At 31.3% G+C, this 6,920-nt stretch overlaps 1 long non-coding RNA gene across 1 annotated transcript; it reads right to left on the minus strand.

Annotated features, from left to right (window-relative positions):
- Window positions 1–407: 407 nt before the first annotated feature.
- Window positions 408–3,758, minus strand: LOC115695774 (uncharacterized). The gene is made up of 5 exons (XR_009684081.1): window positions 3,539–3,758; window positions 3,265–3,350; window positions 2,600–2,684; window positions 1,335–1,413; window positions 408–670 (listed from the first exon to the last, which is right to left on the minus strand). It is a non-coding gene; the product is annotated as an uncharacterized LOC115695774 (long non-coding RNA).
- Between the last annotated feature and the right edge of the window lie 3,162 nt (window positions 3,759–6,920).

Genomic DNA, 6,920 nt, shown 5'->3' on the forward strand with positions numbered 1-6,920 from the left:
GAGAATCTAAATCCTGATATGCTTAGGCTCAATCTCAGGAGTGCTATTCTTGTTCTTTGATTTATTAGTTAAAGCCTGTTTTGAGTCAGGATAATACATATATTTTGGGAACATGATGGCACAACTGAATAGCACTACAAGAAATTAGACCTATATCGGCGGGCCCAGCCCCCCGTTATTGCTCTATCTCGGCGGTCATTGCCTGCCGTGAATTTGAGCGCCGAGATTGAGTATGGGTCTATCTCGACGGGCCTAGCGTGCCGATATAGGTGAGCAATCTCGACGGGCCTAGCCCTCCGAGATAGGTGAGCAATCTCGACGGGCTAAGCCCTTCGAGATAGGTCATTTTTAAAAAAAAAAAAAAATTTAGAGATAAAAATTCACATGCTGCCAATATTATTCATGTGTATATAATAACCAAATTTTATTCCAAAAATATCAAACAAAAATGATTTCTATACAATACATAATTAATAATAAAAATCTTTCAAAGCAAATATACAAAAATAAATGTAACATACACACTTGGTCACTTTACAAATATGGCAACCAATATATCTCCTCTCATGAACTCTCATGAAAGTAACAACCAACTATTTTTTTTTTCTTAATCCTCATTTTCTAGTAGTGGCTTATCCCCTTAAGCAACATTTTCAAGAATATCAACAACCTGCAGAACACAAAACAATGTTGTAAACTCAAAAACTTATGTTGCAATTAAACAAAATAATAGTAAATATCACTGCTATATTAACGAAGAACAATGATATGCTTTATAACAAGGATGAACTAGTAGGTTTTTTTCCAATGCTATTTAGGAAGCTAATCATTTAACATAAGTGTATATTTTAACTTTTTTACATGTTGTTAAGGCTTGATCACTGGTTATTATTACCTATGATTATTAACTTCATATTAGAATAAAATGACAATCCAATAATTGTAAAATGTCTAAGATGGCATCCGATGTTCATATATATCAAAGCTGAAAAAAGAATGCAAATTAATTGTAATTTTGAGGGTTAGGTTTATTTTGAAGTTAAAATCAATTCTTACCCTTTACATTCAAAGTACACACCATTGGATAGAAGTTCCTTTTATTATTGTTGTCATTGTTATTATTGATCATTTTCCAAGCATATCTGCTTTTATAAAATCTAAACAAAATCATCACAATATTTACAGATACCAACACAATATTTTTTGTAATAATTTTTTTAAAACTGACACTCAATGCAAATGTTACTCTCAATATTTAGATTACCACAAATGTTATAGATACAATAGAATATATTTTAGCGTATCTGTGTGAGTGCATAAGAAAAAATACTTACCAATTCATGTGATTAGCCTTTCAGTTTTGACAATACATTGGTTGAATCTGCTCTAATCTTAAATAGTTTCAGGGGCACCCTGTAAAGAATAAATTAGAAAGTCATTAATCATAGTAGAAAAAGGTATTTAATTATCCACTATGACAAATTAGGTCAACATCAGAAAAATAAACAATGAATAATCAACCTAGTGGCTAATGATCTAAACTGACAAGAGCTAATTTTTTTATTTGATTAAGTAAAAGTACCTCATAACCATTTTAAGTACAATAAGTGGTGGCAAACAATATAGTAATTCCCTTCTTGTGATCCAAATCCTATCAAATTACATGTTTCCCAAACCTTAAGATAAGTTTTTTAGATTAAGTACCTCATAACTATTCTAAGTATAATATTGCTAGAAAAGCAAACAACAAACAAAAAACTCTGATCGAAGTAGGGAACTCTGGCAATAGTTTCCAGAACGAAGAACCTAGCACATTTTCTGTTATGGTAAAGGTGTCAAGTATCTTTATCACCGAGTCCAATAATGATTATGAAAAGAAGAAAATTTTTATTTTAAAACCAGTAAAGTTTCATATGCCCACTTGAAGAATGCCCACAATTTAATAAGTAATTATTTATGCAAATATTAAGATTTTATGATTCTTGTTTTTATCAATTTCATTTGAAATAGTAAATCAAAAGAACAGAAAACATAACACATTTACAAAAAAAAACACCACAGCTTATTTGACTTCTTGTCTATAATTTAGAAACAAATTCAATAAGAGAATTAATAGCAATAATAATAACATTAATAGAAGTAATTACTATAGCTTCTAGCTCTGTTTACTCTTTCATCCTAAGACTTTAAAAACTAAACTAATCTTATAAGATAAGAAATACATTGATCCTACTAAAGGTTATAACTGCATTAAATGCAGAAAAAGCAACATGTACAACTATCATATTAGACCAAACAATATATAGTACCTAACAATTTACAAAGATGACGAAACAAAACCAAATATATTTTTTTGCACCTAATAAACACTTGCAGAAGGGACCAAAGAAACCAAATGTGTTGGAGGAGGAAAGAAACAAGTAAGCTTAATCAATGTGTTGTAGCAGGTTATAGGTTCGAACCCATAACTCCTCTCTTTTTCTCATCCCTCCCTCACCACTAAGCTAAAGATTACAGATAGAAGCAAGTAGTTCATTTATTAACCCAGGAAAATCATAATACGCAGAAGACAATAAAGTTGAAAGGGAAAAAGAGTTACCCTACTCCACTCATACTTTGTCTTCATTATCTTGCAAAAGGGTAGCATGAACTCTATATAATTTCTTCCACAAGATAAAATTCAACTGAAAAAATCACAGTAAAGTCTCAAATTAGTAGACCCATTCAAAAAAATTTCTTACACCACACTAAAAAAAGAAATCAAAAACTTCTGGTCAGAGACAAATTCCATTAAATCAATCAAAGAAACATTATTTGAAAACCAAACCACCAAATGCCTATTTTAAATAGAAACCCAAAACGAAAATAATTATGAAAATAAATATATCAGAATCAAAAACGAAAAACAAACAAAAAAGAATTTCCTTTTCCAAAAATACAAAATCCATTTATCAAAATTCAATTCTTATGAACTTACAAAACATAAATCAATCCAATATATAAAAATTCTATTGACAAAAGCAATCCAATATATCTGCCTGTAACAATATTAAAATCCCCAAATTCATATCAAAGTCAATAAAAACAAATCTCAGGCATAATAGAAATGCATACATACATATATATATATGTATAAATAAAAAAAGAAAATAAACTAATTTAAGCAAAAAATACATATATATATACATATACAAATTATACAAATATATATAAATGGAAGAAAAAAATATAGATTTGATAATAAAGAGAAGAGGAAGCACAGACTAGTGTTCGTATCCAGTGACCATGTTTCGTCGTCCCTAGCTCTGGCGTTGTCCCATCCCCAATGTCTTCTCCAACACTCGCCACACCTGAAAAACGAAAGGAAGATGGTGATGCAAGATGTCAAATGTCAAATGTGAGCAAGAGAGAGAATCAACAAGAGGAGGGAGAGAGAACGAGAGAAGAATGAAGAATCAGAGAGGCGGATAAAATACGCGACTGAAATTTTGGAGGGAGAAAGAGAGGGAAAAAATTAGGGAAGAAAAGAGAGGCAAACATTGTGACGGGTTGGGCAGTTGATTAGGGTTTTTTCAAGGACCGATCTCGGCGGGCCATAATGTTTCTGTCAAGATTGGGTAGTCTTGATGCCCATAACCGTCAGCTTCAAATTTTAAGGGGACCGATCTCGGCAGCCTTTTTATAGCCCGCCGAGATTGGTCCATTGTTCAGTGAATTTTTTTTCAATTTTGACGGTACACACAAGGCCCGCCGAGAATGCTGTCCGTTAGAACTTATTCTTTCTAATTTTACAGTCAATCTCGACGGACACACACGAGCCCGCCGAGATTGGGGTTCCGAATTTGCTCAATTTTCTTGTAGTGTAGGGAGTGCTAAACATAAATATGGAAATTTATAGCTTCTACTGGTGTATAGAAGTAAAGTGATGATTCCTTTTGAGCTTAGTTAAATAGAAGTAAATGGATGAGCTCTTGTTTCAATGACTATATATTAGATCACTAAAACATCATTTACAGGTAACTAAGTGTTCAAATGGGCAAAATACATAGAGGGGTGTAAACGGTAAATTGGTCCCGTCTCGATGTAAATCATCTATATAGAGGATCTCTAAATCACATTAAGATTATAACAATGGTTAAATGAGATAGCATATTGATATCGTGAAACATATGATATGCTCTATATAAGTCTGTAACGCCCCAGTATTTTGCCTTATTTTACAAAAATACTATTTTCATGCATAATTTGAAAAGATAAAAAAAAATAATTTAAATACAACAGTGGATTTTAAAAAAAAATCAAAATGCAACAGAGAAGGATCCTTCATTTGTAAAACAAGATACAGTAAGTAAATAATTTTAAATAATGCATTTCCACTGTGTTAGATTTATCAACTGCTTAAAATAAAACTAAGGCACCACCGGCGTTCTAGATCGTTTGTCCGCCCGTAGCCGCTCACAGTATACGTACCAGAACTGACCCTGCTCACTATACATACTTCCATGTCTAATACCTGTAGGGGGAAAGTAAGGGGGGTGAGCTAAAAGCTCAGTAAGGAAATGCTTATCAAACAATACCATATAATATCACACATACCATTAATGTATTTATTAAGTTTTAGCAATATCATACATGCTCTTTTATAACTATAACCAAATAACTGTACATATGGAAACCTTTACCATACAAGTCTATACTATTTGTAATATCATACTCATAACATAATCATATCAATACTATAAATAATAATAACATTATCACAATATTGGCATATCATAGCCATTACTTACATAACCCGGGCCTAGCCTGACCCTACAATATCCTGGGCCTAATCTGCCCATATAATAACATGGGCCTATGCAGCCCTACCATTGTTATAGGATAGGGTATCTCTATATTCAACAGTAACATCACTGTATCATACCCACCATAACAATCTCATACACGACTCAGTAAAATGCAGGGTAGGGTATCTCTACATTCAACGGCCTTATCCCGTATCATACCCCACCATGGTCCCCCACTTTACCTGAGACGTTAGCATACAACATACAACATACAACATGCAACATACAAATATATCATACAACATACAACCTGAAACATACAAATACAACATACAACATATACAAGTCATACAACCATAATCTATGTATCAATTCACAAACTCATATTGTGTCCATTCCACACATTCTCAGTACCATATACATATTCATAATAACAAATCATAAATCATATTTCAATATATAAAGAATTTAAATTTATGTAGATAAACACATACAAAACTATCTAATTTCCTTACCTCAAATCCCGCTGCTTAAGAGTTGTTATCTCGTCACTACTACCTATAATAAGACATGGGTCAAGGCCCTAATATTAAAATTCGTACTCTTACAGTACAGCAGAAAGATTACTATTTTTGACCAACAACTACACTAATTCAGTAAAAGTTGTCTTCATAAAAATTATAGGAAATTCCATTATCTTTCCAACGATATAAAGATCATTAAAAATGGATTAAAACTGAGAGAGCTATGATTGTTTTACTGAAACTATTTCTGAGAAGGAATATGGAGTAACGAATTATACGACTTAGCAAAAATACAAACTTTTTGTATTGAAAGGTTCAGAACTAGAAGATAACATCTTCATGAAAGTTTTAGGAAATTAAATTCCCTTTCCAATGATACCAAAATCTCTGAAATTGGAATTATATTCAAAGAGATATTACAATTTTACCCAAACAGTTTTGGAAGAACAAGATTCAAGAAACGAATTACATGATACAGAAGGAAACTAACTTTTCGACATAGTATAACTCCGAATTCACGAAATGTTTCTTCATGAAACTTATGGAAAATTGAATAAGCTTTGAAACCATATATAGATCATTAAAAATGGACAAGAATTGAGAGAGTTATGGTATTTTAAGTGAAAGTACTTTTTTGGGAATATGAAAAAAACGATTTACAACAACATCAGAAAGATGATAATTTTCGACATAGAATATCACCGAACTGGTGAATAGTTTCTTGATAAAAATTTTAGATCATCGAACAAGCTTTCTAACGATATAAAATCGCTGGAAACGAATCAATATTGAGAGAGATATGACTATTTTACTAAGACAATAATTTTCAGAAAAAAATAAAAACGAGATTTCATAGTTTAACCTAAAAGTTCACAACAATAAGTGGAAGAACTCTCTTACCTCTTGACGACTCTTCTTAATCAGTGCTAGATCTTGAAATCTCAAATTATTAGAATGGTGATGATGATCTCAATGTTATGTTGATGAAAATCATGAGTGTTGTTTGGCGAAGAGAATGAAACAAGAAGGAAAATTATAAATCTTTGATAGGTAGCGAGATGGATAACTTGTAGGATATAGGATTTTATGAGTGTCCTCTCTAAGAATTGTATTCGTGAAAGAAAGAGATTGAGATTGAGTTTTATTTTTCTTAGGGTTAGAGACTCTGCATATTACGTATCAAGAATGTGATAGATTTAGGTTTTATAATCTAATTAAATCTATAAAAGAAAATAATAAAATAACCCCTATAATCTGATGCTAATTTAACTCTAAATAGAATAATTAAATAAAAATCTTATTTGTTAGATATAAGTTTTAAATTTAAATTTTAAAACTTAGGGTTTCTATACTAAACTTAACAGGTCGTCACTTTGTAACCTAATTTTGACCCCAATAAAGTTAAAATTACGATAAATCTATTTCTACATAATTGATAGATCTTTGAATTATCTTTCCAACGCCACTGAAATCACCTCAATCCGAGCTCTAGAACTCCAGATATGATCGTTTTAGTAAAACAGTTTTTAATCCTGCGAATTTATCCAAACCTACGAATTTTTAACATTAATTAATTAAACTCACTAAATATATTATAAAACCCTAATGG

The sequence above is a fragment of the Cannabis sativa genome, chromosome 8 (assembly GCF_029168945.1).
Source record: "Cannabis sativa cultivar Pink pepper isolate KNU-18-1 chromosome 8, ASM2916894v1, whole genome shotgun sequence".
Taxonomy (NCBI): domain Eukaryota; kingdom Viridiplantae; phylum Streptophyta; class Magnoliopsida; order Rosales; family Cannabaceae; genus Cannabis; species Cannabis sativa.